At 44.0% G+C, this 18652-nt stretch overlaps 1 protein-coding gene across 1 annotated transcript in view; it reads right to left on the reverse strand.

Moving 5' to 3' along the window:
• LOC146802288 (uncharacterized) overlaps window positions 1-18652 on the reverse strand; it is a 197403-nt gene that overhangs the window by 77180 nt on the left and 101571 nt on the right. The window lies entirely within an intron of this gene.

Below are 18652 nucleotides of genomic sequence, written 5' to 3' on the forward strand. Positions count from 1 at the left end.
TATCAAAGTTCAAACACAACAATCTCCGATTCTGCTCCTGACACAGGTAGACAACAAACTTGAAAAAATCCAAAAAGCCTAGGCTCCAAGTCTAAAGTTTCTAAACAGAGTCTAGAACACCCTGGAAAGGGAAATGCATCTGTCGGTATACTCCTAGCAGCTTTATCGGCGGTAATTAAAAACAGATTTGAGATATCAGATTCAAACCAGCTTGAGATAAAAAAAAAAAGCATGTGAAGTTATGGAGAGGAAGATAGATGACCTTCGCAGTAGAACCACAGTGCTAGAGGAGGAGGTTAAAGAGCTCCGGGAAATGGTAGAGGTAAACTGTGTTGAATTAGACAAATAAAAAAACGCGGAAAGAGAGAATCAAGACAGAGTTGAAAGATTGGAGAATTTTCAAAGTCGAAACAACTTAAAAATCCTGAAAGTGCCAGAAGGTAGGGCAGGGGATAATATTAAAGTGTATGTAGTTAAACTGATCAAGAACAAGCTACAGATGGAGGAATCAGGAGATGAGATCGCAAAAAGTCTACAGCGTGTACATAGAGACCCTTTTAGACTCAATACCAACAGGTCCAAACCTAGAAAAATTCTATGACATTTTTTAACATATTAATTGAAGGAGAAAATACTGTCCAAAGCCTTAGGGGTGAAATCAATGGAGGTGGAAGGTGTTAGGTGTGAAATTAGGTCAGATGTTTCGGTCACCACCTCTAATAGGCAATGGGAGATGGGGCAGAGAATCGATACACTGAAGAGTTTCGGTGCCTCAGTACAGCTTAGATTCCCCGCATTTTTGAAGGTAATGGTAAATAACAAGATGCATATCTTTCATGCTGTGGATAAACTGGACGACTTTATCAAAAGCCTGCAACCTGGGGGCTAGTTATCTCTTTCCCTTTTTCTTTTGTTTAAAACTAAAATGATAAAGGATGCCTTGTTCCGATTACTGAAAGTTAGGTGGTAATATCATCACACCATCAAAAACATATTATTCCAAATTTAAAAAAACAATTTCAACAATGTGCCAGCCACAATTTCACTCATGCACAACTTTTTACTTATTTCCACACGTTCGCTCTGGAGGGGGGGGGGAACCCAGATGGCCTTAGGCCATGAAGAGTTAGGGAAGGGTTTTCCATGGGAGGGGGGGGGGGGATTGTGCAGGAGACACATTTGACATAAAAGGAGGGTCTGGAACTTTTTAACGCCAAAAATGGGTCTCCCAGATAGTTTGCACATCTCACTCTGCTGTTACAAAGGGGGTGGCGATTTTTAGTGAAGAGAGGAGCGCAGATCAGCTTGGGGGCCCAGGTCTCCGATAAAGCCGGAAGATGGCTAGTTGTTAAATTGAAGGTTTTTGGTCATGGTTTTACTCTAGCGGGATATTACGGCCCCAATCAAGATGATGTTTCCCCCTTAGGTGACCTTCTGGCGGAATTAGTAAATTCATCTGATCCGATTATCTTGGCTGGGGATTTTAATGCTGTCCTAGACCATACCCTAGATAGAATCTCATACAGTAGAGCCCTTGTGAACCCAAGAATGCCAACGCTTATTAAGCAAATGATGTGGCAGCTCATCTGTCAGATCATTCGGCAGTGATTTTTCATATGAAGCTCCACGATGGGGTTACCCAATCTAGATGGACCTTAGCTCGTACAATTATACAGGAAGGAGTTATAGAAACATTAAGTAGAGAGACAGAAGAGTTCTTTCACTTTAACTTGGGATCAGCTGTGTCTGGAATAGTCTGTGATACTTATAAAGCCTTTCTAAGGGGAAGATTAGGAGCACTGGCTGCAGAAAAAAGACGAGGATACTATAAAGAGGTGTCCGCAGTCGAGGAGCAGGTTCGCTCCTTAGAAAAAGATCTGACTGACCCTATGGCAGATGAAGAAGTCCGGGCAGGACTGCTAGAGGAAGTGTCAAAAGTAAAATCCAAGCTGGCAGCAATCCTATATGAAAGGGTTAGGGATAAATCGGAGGTTAGCCGACTGGCCCACTTTGAGTGCATTGAGGGATGCATCAATCTGTTGGCTTGGAAGGTTAAAAAAGAGCAGGTGATAAACAGGATAGACCAGGTTAAATGTGAGCACACAAGAGTCTTAATTACTGATAATAAGGATATTGAGCGTGTTTTTTTATAGCTATTACACTAGAGTCTACCAAGAAGATCTAAAACCTTTTCAAAATGAGGTAGAAGCATGGATGGGGCAAGGCTGCCAAAAATCCCTTACAACAGATGAGAGCAGACAGTTGAATGGGGAGATTGGGGAGAAGGAAGTGGATCTTGCTTTAAGACAGGGCAAGAAAGGAAAGTCTCCTGGGCCCGATGGCTTACCCCATGAGGTCTACAAAGCATTGACAATCGTATTAAATCCCATTCTTGTTAAAATCTTCAATGACTTTTATATGGATGGGGTTGAAATGCTGGCTTCATGGAACAATGCTACCATCTCCTTAATTCTGAAGCCAGGCAAGTGCCCAAAAAATTGTGATTCATATCGGCCAATATCATTGCTAAATTGCGATTACAAGGTCTTTGCAACGATATTGGCCGATAGGTTAAATGGGTGTATGGCGGAGTTGGCCCACATAGACCAAAAAGGGTTTATACGCAGCAGGTCTCTGAAAGAATTGACTTATTCTCTGATAGGCTTGATAGACCTGGTGACCGCTTATGAGCTCCCACTTGCGGTAATAGCTTTATATGCCACTAAAGCTTTTGACCGGGTTAACTGGGTCTATTTACACACTGTGGCAAAATCCTTGAACTTGGGGAAAAATTTCTGTAGAGCATTAGTGGGATTCTATGTGAGAAAGTGTCATCTTTCTTGCATGGTATGCCCCCACTTTTTGCTGAATTGCTGAATGTACTTTGAGTGTGCCCTGGGCTCCTGCCAATCAGGTGCCCAGGGCCTGTATTCCTTCCCTAAACACTATGCTGAAACCTTAAACCCAATTTGGCAAACCCTGGCCATATGTTAGCCCCTGGTAAATGGTACCCTAGGTACCCAGGGCCTTGTGACCAGGGAAGGCCCCCAAGGGCTGCAGCACTTATTGTGCCACCCTTAGAGGCCCTGTACCCCGACACAAACACACTGCCCTTGCAGGCTGAGTGTCTGGTTATAGAACAAGACAGAGAGTCAACATGGCACACATCCCTGTGTGCCATGCCCACAACTTACACTGCCCTGGAATACATCAGCCACCCCACTAGCAGGGAGCCCTATGCCAATTGTGTGGGTACAGGAGCATGAGCCGTGTGCCCCTCCAGTACCCAGGTCCATTCCTGGGTACTGTAAGTGCAGTGCTGCCATTTAAGAGTATATGGTGCTGGAAGATCATCAACACGAACTCCACAGCACCATGATGGCACCGCTGAAGACTGAGAAGTTTGGTATCAAACTTCTCAGCACATTAAACCCGCACTGATGCCAGTGCAGGATTTAATGTACAATGCACGACAGAGGGCAGCTTAGAGATGCCCCCTGAACCTAACCTACAATCCACGTCTGGTCCGAGGGGCTGCCTAGGCTGCCACACAGCAGACATGTTGATGGACCCCTGGGTAGAGAGCCATCCGCTCTCCTGGGCCTGCAACAATGCAGATCCTGGGCGAGGTGCTAGGTCTCCTCCCCAGGATGGGCAGGGGAAGCTTCAAAGGCATGCCGCCTTTGTGAGCTTCTCCAGGCCACTTGCTGTACCCAGCAACTGGCCCCTACCGGTTCTAAACCCCCTCTATGGCGGGAAGACTGGCCGGAAACCCCAAGTAAGGACAGGGGGTGTGCCAGCCTCTGCCAACCGCACCCCTCAGGTGGGGGAGGAGAGGTGAAGCACATCCCCGGGCTCTCGTCATCTTGAAGATGGGGAGCCCTGCCCAATCAGGACTAGGCCACTGCCCCCCTCCTACAGGAGAGTGGCAGGATAGGGGTGTACCCACCCCAGGGCAGGGACCCAGTGGTCCCTGCCCTTTACCTACCTGTAACACCCCTAAATTTAGTATTTAGGGGCACCCTGAACCTTCCTTCATCAGATTCCAGATTCCAAAACAGCAAGAAAGATCAAGAAGAAAGAAGACCTGCCGTGCAGCTGCTAACAAGAGGAAGACACCAACTGCTTTGGCCCCAGCCCTACCGGTCTGTCGACCCTCGAACCTGCTCCTGCTAAATCCCGGCATCTCCCGTGGCCAGCAACCTCACAAACCCCGGAGGACCTGGCTACCTTGTGACTCTGAGCATCTGGGACTCCCACGAGCAGTGGCACTGCTCAAAGCAAGTAACTGACCCCTGGCACCAGCCAGGAACCGCGAACCCTGCACACTCTGCACCCGCCAAGCCTGGCCTGTGCTGGAGTGGACAAAGACCCAGAGGACGTCCCCCAGTCGACTGTGACCCTCAATCCGGCACCCAAGGACCCACCTCAATGCTCCTGATGACGCCTGCACCCTCAGAACCAGGGACCCCCCCCCCAACCACGATCAACAGAGGGTAAGATTTCCCGACATCAAAAGGCACCTTTGCACCCGGCGCCCTGCGGCGCCCTGTGCCCGACTCCTGGGTACCTACCTATCCTCCAACTACCCAACTTACCTCTCGAAGTGGTGGTTGCACCTGAAGAATCTCCGTCCCCGAGCTTGCAGCCTTTGTTTGTCCTTGAGCTTTTCCATTGCAATCCATTGAGCGCCCGATGGCTCAAAAGCACCCTGCTCCCAGCCGCCCGAGTGGCCCTGGCAGTGCAACTTCTACTCCTACCTACTTCCCCATTTGCCCTGAGCAAATGACCAGAAGCCCAGCTCCCACAGCCGCGTGGCCTGCTAGTCAGCAGCCACCAACCAAGGTCCCCCTGCCTTCCATAGGATAACATTGGGCCTAACTCACTCTGCACCCGGCTGCCCCTGTGCCGCAGAGGTTGTAACAACTTTACTTACCTGACCCTGGGAGACCCCTGAGTCTATGCCCAGAACCTTAACTCTGCCAGTCGAGTACTTACACAAAAGCCGATAACTCACTTTTCTTCCATAGGGTAACATTGACTGGTTTCACATGAAATTTCTTCTAAGTGTGGAGTTTCTAAACTTTAAAATATTCACCTAAAATCAACCGAGTAACGAAAACGGAAATACTGACCTACTATTAGGAGAGATCCCAGTGCTGGATCTTGGTGCCCAGCACTGACCCTAAAAAGTAACTACAAACCATACTTACCACTAACTCAATTTTCTTCCATAGGAAACCATTGACTGTTTTTCTGTGACGATTTTTGCAAACTACAAATATTCTTTAAAAATCATTCTAACTGTGAAAACGTAATTATTACCTGTTTTAGATAGATGTCCCAGTACTGAGCCTAGGAGCCCAGCACTGGAGTACAAAAGTAACGAGAACATACTTTACCGGTAACTTGAACTTTCTCCCACAGGAAACCATGGACTGTTTTTCTGTGAAATTTCTTCTAAGTGTCGTTTTTGCAAACTTCTAAATATTCGTTAAAAAACGCCTGTATAACCTAAACGCATTCTATCAACTGCTTACAGGTGGTATACTAGTGCTGGATCCAGGATCCAACCCTGAACCCGAAAAAGTAACCATAACCCCACTTACCTGCTAAGTGAATTTCCTCCCATAGGATAACATTGGTAATTTGATTAGAAAACGTTTCAAAGTGTCAACTTTTAAAATAGCAAAATATTGCTTCAAAATCACAACAGTAACTAAAACGTATTTACTCACTTGTTTCCAAGAACTGTCCCAGGACTAAATCTTGGATCCAGTCCTGGAGTTAGAAAAGTGATCCTGAAAGTAATCAATTGCATATGACTTAAAATTCCCATTAAGCTCAATTCATTATTGTGTTTGAAATTGTGTTGCCTATTGCAACAAACTGTAACTATTGCATTCCAAGTTAATTGCCTTTTTTTCTAAAGTATTTAACTAAAGCATCTCATTCTGAGAAAGTATATTTTGAAACCTGTTGTTGGTTCTAAAATAAAACAACCATATATTTTTATATACAAACCATTAGCCTAGAGTTCAGTTCTTGAGTGTGTGAGACCATTTGCTGACTGAGTGTGTACAACAAATGCTTTACACTGTCCTCTGATACTGCCTTACTGCTCGACTAAGCTACCACTTTAGAGAGTAAGGTTATATCTAACTTTAGCCTCTGCCAAACCTCTGGGGGCTGTGGACTCGGTACACACTGTACCTATTTGGGAACAGTATATACAGAGCCACTTTCCTACCCTCTATAAAGCCCCAAAAGCTAGAGTCCTAATTAACGGCTCCCTGACAGATCCTGTGTCTATCAGTAGGGGGACGCTCCTGTTTAATTTATATATAGAGCCTTTAGCCAGGAAAATCAGGGAGGATCCAGGGATTACACCTTTCCAATACGACGGCTGGAGCAAGAAACTGGGTTTATATGCAGACGACATCCTCATATACACCACTAACTTACAAAATACATGGAACCGTATTACAACTCTAACGGTAGATTTTGGGAAAGTTTCGGGCTATGAAATAAATAGGAGCAAGACTGAGGTTATGTCTTGGATCCTGGGAGCAGGAGAAGCAGCTGGTAGGAGCAGAATGAGATACCTGGGTGTCATGATACCACAGGATATTACCAAAATAACTAAAGTTAATTTTGAGAAGATTAAGAAAGAGGTCAGTGGGCTCTTAAAAATCTGGGTGCATCTCCAGCTCACCTTATTGGGTCAGGTAAACTTGGTGAAAATGATGATCCTCCCGAAATGAACTTTCCTGTTCGACACGATTCCCCTTCCTTTTGAGAAAGACTGGCTTAAGAAGTTGCAAGGCCTGATCAGTAGTTTTATTTGGTCAAGCAAAGGTCCCAGAATAGCCTGGAAGAAACTGAGAAGGAGGGAGGAGAAAGTAGGTTTAGCATTACCAGATTTGCAATTTTATTCATGGGCTTTTTTTATTAAATAACGGAAAAATGTTACTAAATACACCCACAACATCAGAGATTGGGAGATTATTGGGTGTAATGTCAAGGAAAGAGCCAGGTGGCAATTCTGGCTTTATGTTCAAATATGCAGACCCCAAGTACTTCAAAAACGTCAGGTTAAAGATCTTGAGGGGCCTGGCAGAGACATGATATAGGGTTAAAAAAGTTTTTAAAAAAATACCATACTTTAGCCTGATGGCCCCTATTTGGAATTCACCTGGCTTACCAGAGTGGACAAAAGATCTACTGGCCCGTCCATTGCAGGAGGCAGGTTTAACAAGATGGGATCATATAATGCAAGATGGTAACCTAGTAACCTGGGAAACATGCAATCACCTTTTGGATTATAAAGTGTCCAGATTTAAATACCTTCAAATGCAGAGTTGGTTCCAAGACCCAGGTACGATAATAGGAATATCAAATGAACTCGAAGGCAGACTCTTGCAGGAGGCGGTACTCAAAAAGGAGCTTGGAACAATCTAAAGGCTGATGGTGGAATTAGAAGATGGCGACTTCACATTGCCAACGGAGCTGTGGGGAAGATGCTTGCCGGAGTCATCGCTGGAACATAAGTGGCAAGTATCAATGTGTATGTTGTTTAAAACAGTTAAACCCGCATACACAAGAAGAAACCATCTTTTCTCCATCCACAGAGCCTATTGGACTCCTCAGAGGTTGTCGATGTTTGGGAAAGGAGGGGATGTAGCTTGCCCTAAGTGTGGCGGTTTGAAAGAAGATGATGTACATACGTTGTGCACTGTCCAGAGATCCAGTTATTCTGGAACAACGTGAGTAGGGCCTTGTCTAATATGCTGCAGCTAGATATCAAGGTAAGCGTTTCACTTGTTATCTTTGGTTGTGCAGATGGTCTTGTAAAAATTATAAAAAACCAGGGAAGGCTGAATTTTTACTCTATGCTGCTAGTGCGTAGAGAAATCTGCAAACAGTGGGTAGCTGTGGCCCCTCCCAAGTTCGATGATTGGGTACGCTCCGCTAAATATGTCGCTAAATTAGATATGAAATGTTTCAAAAAGCATGATTTTTGGTCTCCTCTATTGGACTGGTGTGAGCAATAGAATGATGAAGTCCAATAATTATGCTTCGTTGCCTTGTCTGGCTATCTGGTCTCCTCCTTTTTCCTCCCTCTCTTTTCGATGAGGGGGGAAGTGGAGAGATAGTAAGGGACTTTCAAGGAAGGCGGAGTTTCAAACAAGGCTGAAACCTCTTGTCTTGCTTCTTTTTCTCCCTGCTTCCAGCACAAAAGGGCATGGTACTCCATTCTAAGGTGCAAATGAAATGGTGCTTTTAGAGGCAAATGAGGACAATAATAATAAAAAAATAAAAAAAATAAACTGTCCCAAGGGCAAGAGGGATGGCATACCTACTTCAGTGCCCTGAAGGCAGAAGTAACCCTTTACTTCTACTTCTACCATCAGGATACAAGGTGTGGCATTGGGACATAAACCCAGGCTAATCTGGATGAACCAATGTTGTTAACACTTCCACCAGGCAAGATGCCAAGACCTTGAGCAGAGTTTTTGATTCTAGGTTTTGAAGGGATATTGGCCTGCATTACGCACATTGATATTTGGACTTGCCTGGTTTGTGGATAAGCACAATTGTGGTCATCCTCACATCATACAGTAAGTAGCTAGTTTATCAAGATGTTCTAGAGATATCTCACAGTGTGACTGTAAATTTCCTGCTAATGTTATAAAGAGCTCCACAGGGAAACCGCCAGGCACAGTTGCCTTACCTGTATGCATCTATTTGATAATACTTGTATCTCCTCAGCGGTTATGTCATAATCCAACTGCGCCCTGTTTTCCATAGGCAATCCAAGTACTGGTATGTCAATCAAAAGTTCCTATATGTGACTTGGAAACACCTTACTTTGCATTGTATAAAGGTTTGTAAAATGGATGGCAAATGTCTGTGCTACGGAGTTTGTAGTTCTTTCTTTCTTGGTCCCCTGTTCAGTTTTCTCTCTCTCCTACCCCTCAATTAACCTCAGCTCTATTTCCCTGCACAGCTAGGAGCTTCCCTGATTTAGTTCCCATCTCAAAGATTCTTCTTTGCATAGCTAAATATTTTCTCTGGGTTTCATGACTGGTTAGTGCCTGAAACACATGCTTTTTGAGGCCAGTATCTTATCACAGAACCTCCCAATCAGGCCAAACTAGTAAATGGTCCGAGATACCTCTGGCTAGATATTTCACCTTTGTAAACTAGGATATTAGTCTGCTCGGTTTGATCACATATTCGATTGACCTCTAGGTCTGGGATGCCGGTCGCGTTCCAGCCGATATTCTCTGTGAGATTCTCTGATCTTTTTGTCCTATGCCAGTCTTAGTCAGCTCATTCTTTAGCGGCACAGGACTTCAATTTCCACCTCCATTAAGTAGCCAGGATATTTTGAACAGTATTGTTAGGGGACTAAGCTCAGGGAAGTCACTACCTCGGCAGTCAGCTTTGCTCCCCAAGGCTAAATTCTTGTGAATTTGCATGGTGATAGAAAAGACACTGGGTTCAGCAAGTTTCCTTACATCCTTGGACATTGAAATGGATTCTGTGGCCATGGTTTGCAGGCTCAGAGAGAAGATGATGCTGGCCCGAACAGATGCAAAAAGAACAATGGATCGATGGAATGCTGAACAATGTCAAACACTCACCCACAGTCAAAGATCTGGGCCTAAATCCATTGTTTTGTTTGCTCACCACTCACCTTGAGTTTGGACCCAGCCATACGCCAATATTGACCCTGCTCCCCATGGGAACAGTCTAGCGCAAACTGCCAGACCAGTTACTCCCTGGACAGAACACAAGTATCTTAGGACCGGTTTCGGGGTATCTGCCCTATTAAGCCAGGATACCTTGAATTCAGTGGCATAGCAAGCATATGACCCACGTTTGGATATACCCTTCCAACTTGTATTCATTATACATTTTGATAGTTCGCTTTTTAGTTTTCACATTCATGTACTTTATTTTGAATAATTTTATAATACATATAATCCCTTTTTAAAAGCTAGTCTAGCCGGTAACCTTTAATAAAGAAATTATTTATTGCTCAATGGCAATAACTTATTACATTTAAGTTGTTACATCATAATGCCTAGTGCCAGCAGCCAAGGTGAAAGGCAGGTCATAAAGCATCACTGTAGCTGCAGTTTAATCAATGAAAACAAGAACTGCTTTTTTCTTCTTTTATCGTTTTTTCTGAAGCGAATAGTCATTAGCAGAAAGGAGATATTTATAGAAACAGTTTTAATTTTGCGTGCTACAGGTCATTACAGGAAATAACAGACTCCTCTACATGTTTCTACACACATTTTAATTCTAACATTAAACTGATACTAATATTGTTTTTACAAATTACGAAATGCTTTGTGGTTTAATTTTGCATTGCAGCTCCTGTTTTTATTCTTCATGTCTGCAACCACAAGATTTAAGCAGTTTGTGAGAACGGTGATGGTGTGATCATATTTCATAAAACACCAATTGATGTACGTTAAAAGGATATTGCAAGTCATCTTGGGGTCCCATGACCTTATAAGAGAACTCTGCCTTGTTTTTCTATATAGTCACAGAACTCCTAGGCGACTTACAATATGTTTAAAATATACGACCGGGGGTACTTTATCACATATATAGCAGCATAAAGAAATTGTGTGGAATAAGGAAATAAATCCCATGGATTTTCTCTCATGTTACATCACCTTGCCATAGTCTTGGAAATCAAAATAAAAGCACTATTCTCAATATTTTGGGGGAGAACGTAACACTTCATCTAGAAGGGAACTTGGGCCCGATTCACAGAACTAACTTAAGACAAAATCCTAAACTTACTGCCATTTTGGTATTCACAGAAGGCACTTACTCATTTTGGTATTCACAGAAGGCACTTACTCATTTCGGTATTCACAGAAGTTAGGAGTCCTAACTTTAGGACTCCTAAATGCCTTCTGTGAATACCGAAATTCTTAAAATTAGGATTTTTCTCAATTTAGTAGTCCTAAGTTTAGGACTCCTAACTTTAGGACTCCTAAATGCCTTCTGTGACTACCGAAAGCCTTAAAATTAGGATTTTTCTCAGTTAAGTAGTAGTATAGTTAGGACTCCTAACTTTAGGACTCCTAAATGCCTTCTCTGAATACCGAAAGTCTTAAAATTAGGATTTTTTCTCAATTTAGTAGTCCTAAGTCTAAACTTAGGACTACTAAATTGAGAAAAATCCTAATTTTAAGACTTTCGGTATTCACAGAAGGCATTTAGGAGTCCTAAAGTTAGGAGTCCTAACTATACTACTACTAAACTGAGAAAAATCCTAATTTTAAGGCTTTCGGTAGTCACAGAAGGCATTTAGGAGTCCTAAAGTTAGGAGTCCTAAACTTAGGACTACTAAATTGAGAAAAATCCTAATTTTAAGAATTTCGGTATTCACAGAAGGCATTTAGGAGTCCTAAAGTTAGGAGTCCTAACTATACTACTACTAAACTGCGAAAAATCCTAATTTTAAGACTTTCGGTATTCACAGAAGGCATTTAGGAGTCCTAAAGTTAGGACTCCAAACTTCTGTGAATACCGAAATGAGTAAGTGCCTTCTGTGAATACCAAAATGAGTAAGTGCCTTCTGTGAATACCAAAATGGTAGTAAGTTTAGGATTTTGTCTTAAGTTAGTTCTGTGAATCGGGCCCCTTGTTTTTTACTATCAAAGCTGCAGTTAAGGAGCATCCTGGCTTATCAAGAAACAAACTGTCTTTGCAGGCAGCTTCGAGACGTTTGACCTCTGCATTAACATATTACGTTGCCTTTGTGAGTAATATTTACTTTCTGGTCGTTCATGATTGCTACAGTTATTTTAATATGTATTAGACTGGCTTAAAATGAAGCCTTATATAAACAATGCTTCATAATTGTTGTGTCTGCCCTCTTGACAAAAAGAAAAAGTGAACTCACATAAAACCCTGTGCCTGTGAAAGGTACTACTGTTTGTCTGTTATGTCCCGAATGCCAACTCTCTCTGTGTAAGTTTAGAAGAGTTTCATAGGACATCACTTTTCCTGCTCAAGCTGGTAAATTAGTATACCTGAGCGTGCCTGAGGGCCAAGAGAAGTCAACCAGGTTTGTTCAGCAAAGTGGGTAAAACTCAAGCCAACAATGGCTCGTCCAAGCGAACCCTGTAGTGTAGTTCCTATTTCCCTAATAGGCTATGCGCATTGGAATAATATACCCTATAGATTTGGCATAGGACTGAGGTCAATATGCCCCTATCGAGTATATTAAACCTAATTAATTTGTACCACCTAACTCAGAGACCACTAGAAACTCCTTGTAAACAAGACGGGAGTAGTTTCTGGCAACCGCATAAACAGGACAACTTTGTTTCCCTTCAGAAACGGAACACTCTCAGAATCGTGGAAACAACAGATAACAGTTTCACTCAGTAATCGTGCATGCTTAGTTTCTTCAGATTTACACAGAAAGAATAGACGGGTGTTTCAATAAAAGGATTTATTGAACAGTCTTGTTTCTCGAGTAAGAGATCAGAGCTGTTATAATCACAAGACAGTATGCGAGATATATTATGTACAGCGTAAGCAGTTGGAGTGGAAGTGGAGTTTTAGATGACACACATTGCTATGTTAGCATAAGCGTCTTAGATGTTAGAAACGCCATCTTGCCACTTTTGCTGCTTTTGCACACGACACTGCAGATAGATGTTATTATTTGAAAACTGCTTGCTTGCCTTTTCTTCACATAAGAACTGTCTGTCGTTCACATCCCTAGACGTGCACAGCAACCTTGGTCTGAACATTGTGTGCAGAAACAGTCTGAGCCACCAAACAATGTATGTTTTTGAGTTCAGGTTGATTGGCCCACGCTCTAGCCATAACACGCACACAGCTGCAAATATCTCAAAGTCGAGCGCCTTTAACCCCTTCGCTGCCAGGCCTTTTCCCCCTCCTGTGCCAAGCCTTTTTTTGGCTATTTGGGGTAGTGCGCGCTGAGGCCCCTGTAACTTTTTGACCACATAAGGTATCCACGCCAAATTTGCGTCCTTTTCTTCCAACATCATGGGGATTCTAAAGGTACTCAGGGTTTGTGGATTCTCCTAGAGGGGTCACAGAAATGAGCCAAAATACCGGCAACATTTTGGTTTTTTTTCAGAAAAACGGGCTGCAAATGAAAGCATCTGCGTTTTTCCCTGCAAATGTTATCAAAAAAGGGTTTGTGGGGTTGAAATCACCATTTTCCCAGCTTTTCGGGGATACCAGACTTTTGTCAGAAACCCAACATTTTTTACACAGTTTTGGCATTTTTCTGGGACATAGCCTATTTTTGCTATTTTTTGTGCTTTTGACCTCCTTCCAGTTAATGGCAGAAATGCGTACAAAAGCAATAATGGATCCTGGAAAGCTATACATTTTCGAGAAGAAGACAAGATTCTGAATTCAGCAAGGGGTCATTTGTGTAGATCATCAAGGTTTTTTTATAGAAACAAACAGTTAAATATAGGATAAATTGAAAATTAGTTGAAAAAAACAGCCTTTTGTGTCAACGTTTTCACCTGTAACTTCTTCTAATTATGACAGCTCTTTGAAAGCAATATACCGTTGCATCCGCTGGACATTACTGGTTGTGGGGATATATAGGACTTGTAGGTTCACCAAGAACCCGACGAACCCAGAGCCAAAAACTGAGCAGTAACTTGCAATGGTTTTTTATTATGTACCGGGTATATAGTAATTATTCTGTAAAAATGTCTACATGGAAAAATCGGTATGAAAGACACGCAAGTATTTCTGAAATGGGAACAAAATATAGAGTTTAGAAACAGTAGATATTTGCACATTTCTGAAATTGGGAATACTCATACTAGCATGAGAATTATCACTCATGTTTTAGAAGAACTTCTTTTTTACACAATATCTTTCATTTGGAAGGCAGAAATGCATCGAAAGTCAATAGATAATAACAGTTCCTTTACAAATCTGAATTACCCTAAGTCTCCCGATAAAAATGGTACCTCACTTGTGTGGGTAGGCATAGTGCCCACAACAGGAAACGGCGCAAAACGCAACGTGGTCACAACTCAATATCGCAGTGAAAATTTACCCTTTTTTTGCAAAGTGCCTAGCTCTAGTTTTTGAACCCTAGCTCTGCGGGCACCTTGGGAAACCTAGCAAACCTATACATTTTTGAAAACTAGACACCCAGGGGAATCCAGGATGGGGTGACTTGACTGCCTCCCACCAGAGTGTGTTACCCAGAATCCCTTGCAAACCTAAACAATTGTAAAAAAAAACACATTTCCCCCACATTTCTGTCGTGGAAAGTTCCGGAATCTGCGTGGGTCCACAAATTTCCACCCACCCCGCGTTCCCCAAAGTCTTACGAGAAAAATGGTACCTCACTTGTGTGGGTCGGCCTAGTGCCCGCGACAGGAAACGGCGCAAAACGCAACGTGGTCACACCTCAATTTCGCATTGAAAAATGACCCTTTTTTGGCAAAATGACTAGCTGTAGTTTTTTAACCCTAGCTCTGCGGGCACCTTGGGAAACCTAGCAAACCTATACATTTTTGAAAACTAGACACCCAGGGGAATCCAGGATGGGGTGACTTGACTGCCTCCCACCAGGGTCTGTTACCCAGAATCCCTTGCAAACCTAAAAAATTGTCCAAAAAAAACACATTTTCCCCACATTTCTGTCGTGGAAAGTTCCGGAATCTGCGTGGATCCACAAATTTCCACCCACCCCGCGTTCCCCAAAGTCTTACAAGAAAAACGGTACCTCACTTGTGTGGGTCGGCCTAGTGCCCGCGACAGGAAACGGCGCAAAACGCAACGTGGTCACACCTCAATTTCGCAGTGAAAAATGACCCTTTTTGGGCAAAATGACTAGCTGTAGTTTTTGAACCCTAGCTCTGCGGGCACCCTGGGAAACCTAGCAAACCTATACATTTTTGAAAACTAGACACCCACGGGAATCTAGGATGGGGTGACTTGACTGCCTCCCACCAGGGTCTGTTACCCAGAATCCCTTGCAAACCTAAAAAATTGTCAAAAAAACACATTTTCCCCACATTTCTGTGGTGGAAAGTTCCGGAATCTGCGTGGATCCACAAATTTCCACCCAACCCGCATTCCCCAAAGTCTTACGAGAAAAATGGTACCTCACTTGTGTGTGTTGGTCTAGTGCCCGCGACAGGAAACGGCGCAAAACGTAGTGAGGTAACATCAAAATTGCCTATCTCAAAACCACCTGGCTTTGCAAGGGGGGTCACTTGGGTTTTTGGCCCGGTGCACGGCGGCCATCTAGGGAAACCTACCAAACCCATACATTTCTGAAAACTAGACACCCGGGGGCTTCCAGGGAGGTATGGCTTGTGTGGATCCCCCAACGTTTCCTTAACCAGAATCCCCTGCAAACCTCAATTTTAGATGAAAAAATCACTTTTTTCACACATTTTTGTGTGGGAAACTAGTGGCATCACCGGGCTCACTCAAATTTCCCACCTCCCAGCGTTCCCCCGGGTCTCCAGGTAAAAATGGTGCCTCACTTGTGTGGGAGGCCCAAGTACCCGCGACAGGCAAGGGCCCAAAACGTAGTGAGGCAACATCAAAATTGCCCATCTCAAAACCACCTGGTTTTGCAAGGGGGGTCACTTGGGTTTTTTGCCCGGTGCTCGACGGCCATCTAGGGAAACCTACCAAACCCATACATTTCTGAAAACTAGACACCCGGGGGCTTCCAGGGAGGTATGGCTTGCGTGGATCCCCCAACGTTTCCTTACCCAGAATCCCCTGCAAACCTCAATTTTAGATGAAAAAATCACTTTTTTCACACATTTTTGTGTGGGAAAGTTGTGGCATCACCGGGCTCACTCAAATTTCCTACCTCCCAGCGTTCCCCTGGGTCTCCCGGTAAAAATGGTGCATCACTTGTGTGGGAGGCCCAAGTACCCGCAGCAGGCAAGGGCCCAAAACGTAGTGAGGTGACATCAAAATTGCCTATCTCAAAACCACCTGGTTTTGCAAGGGGGGTCACTTGGGTTTTTGGCCCGGTGCTCGGCGGCCATCTAGGGAAACCTACCAAACCCATACATATCTGAAAACTAGACACCTGGGGGCTTCCAGGGAGATATGGCTTGCGTGTATCCCCCAACGTTTCCTTACCCAGAATCCCCTGCAAACCTCAATTTTAGCTGAAAAAATCACTTTTTTCACACATTTTGGTGTGGGAAAGTTGTGGCATCACCGGGCTCACTAAAATTGAGGTTTGCAGGGGATTCTGGGTAAGGAAACATTGGGGGATCCACGCAAGCCATACCTCCCTGGAAGCCGCCGGGTGTCTAGTTTTCAGAAATGCGTGGGTTTGGTAGGTTTCCCAGATGGCCGCCGAGCACCGGGCCAAAAACCCAAGTGACCCCCCCTTGCAAAACCAGGTGCTTTAGCGATAGGCCATTTTGATGTCGCCTCACTACGTTTTGGGCCCTTGCCTGCCGCGGGTACTTGGGCCTCCCACACAAGTGAGGCACCATTTTTACCGGGAGACCTGGAGGAACGCTGGGTGGTGGTAAATTTGTGTGAGCCCGGTGATGCCACAACTTTCCCACACCAAAATGTGTGAAAAAAGTAATTTTTTCAGCTAAAATTGAGGTTTGCAGGGGATTCTGGGTAAGGAAACGTTGGGGGATCCACGCAAGCCATACCTCCCTGGAAGCCGCTGGGTGTCTAGTTTTCAGAAATGCATGGGTTTGGTAGGTTTCCCTCGATGGCCGCCGAGCACCGGGCCAAAAACCCAAGTGACCCCCCTTGCAAAACCAGGTGGTTTTGAGATAGGCAATTTTGATGTCACCTCACTACGTTTTGGGCCCTTGCCTGCCGCGGGTACTTGGGCCTCCCACACAAGTGAGGCACCATTTTTACCGGGAGACCTGGGGGAACGCTGGGTGGTGGTAAATTTGTGTGAGCCCGGTGATGCCACAACTTTCCCACACCAAAATGTGTGAAAAATGTGATTTTTTCAGCTAAAATTGAGGTTTGCAGGGGATTCTGGGTAAAGAAATGTTGGGGGATCCACGCAAGCCATACCTCCCTGGAAGCCCCCGGGTGTCTAGTTTTCAGAAATGTATGGGTTTGGTAGGTTTCCCTAGATGGCCGCCGAGCACCGGGCCAAAAACCCAGGTGACCCCCCTTGCAAAACCAGGTGGTTTTGAGATGGGCAATTTTGATGTCGCCTCACTACGATTTGGGCCCTTGCCTGTCGCGGGTACTTGGGCCTCCCACACGAGTGAGGCACCATTTTTACCGGGAGACCCAGGGGAACGCTGGGAGGTGGGAAATTTGAGTGAGCCCGGTGATGCCACAACTTTCCCACACAAAAATATGTGAAAAAAGTGATTTTTTCAGCTAAAATTGAGGTTTGCAGGGGATTCTGGGTAAGGAAACATTGGGGGATCCACGCAAGCCATACCTCCCTGGAAGCCCCCGGGTGTCTAGTTTTCAGAAATGTATGGGTTTGGTAGGTTTCCCTAGATGGCCGCCAAGCACGGGCCAAAAAGACAGTTGATTGCAAAACCAGATCGTTTTGACATTGTTTGTTTCTACAGCGTGAGAATTTCGGCACAATATTGCAAGGAAAATGTGACAGACATTTTGAGGTTTGCAGGACATTGTGGATAAAAAAACTTTTTGGAATTCACAAGAGAGACATCACCATGAACTCCCGTGGGTTTACGACAATATCTATAGTTGGTGGGTTATTCTTACATAGAACATACACCTTGGCAGAGAAACTAAAAAGACAAAGATTCCTGCACAGCCATCTATTCCTCAAACGCACACACATACTGATTGGATTTGGCACGAGGGCGAGTGATGGTTCAGTATATTACATTTTATTAACAAGAGATTTCACAAAAATGAAATGCACTGTCAATAATTAAATGGAGAACAAGCATTTGCAATGCAATAGGTCTCGCATTTGCGAGAGTTTGAGTTCTTGGCATTGTAAATGATAATGCCTTTTTTTATGTGTTTTGAAAGCCTGCAATGAGTAAATAAACACTCAATGTTTGCATTGACGTAAAGTAGGGCAGAGGAAGACGTCATGAATGAACCCTTAAGGAATAGCGGTTCATGCATAATAAATAAGTTCTTGGACAAATTATTAATCCTGTGCTAGGGGAAACTCCCAAGAGCTTAAGGGTCTGCTTTCTAAGAACTCGTAACATTGGGGTGGACGGATGTAGGTGACCATGCCTTTATTTGGATAGCATGGCTAATGCCTAAATAAGGACTGGGATCTTATGCCTATATAAGGGCAATGCGAATTGGTAACGCTGCACCACTGCCTTTGCTTGAAGCATTGACAGCCAACATCTCACTGTCTATTCTCGTTTTTGAAAGAGTGCTCGCAGCTACGGAAGCAGTCTGAACAGCCGCCTTTGCGGCTTCATCAGCCAATGAATTCCCTGCAATGTGAACGCCATCACGTTGATGACTCATCGTGTGTATCACGTGAGCTTTTGGTAGTTTGTTTCTCAACTGAACTACTTGTTCCCAAAGTGTTTTATGCTTTATTGTGCCACCTTTTGCATCTTTGAATCCATTTTGAAGCCAATTCTATAAATATTCATTATATGACTGGACACAGTAAAAGGAA

The sequence above is a fragment of the Triturus cristatus genome, chromosome 8 (assembly GCF_964204655.1).
Source record: "Triturus cristatus chromosome 8, aTriCri1.1, whole genome shotgun sequence".
NCBI classification, from domain to species: domain Eukaryota; kingdom Metazoa; phylum Chordata; class Amphibia; order Caudata; family Salamandridae; genus Triturus; species Triturus cristatus.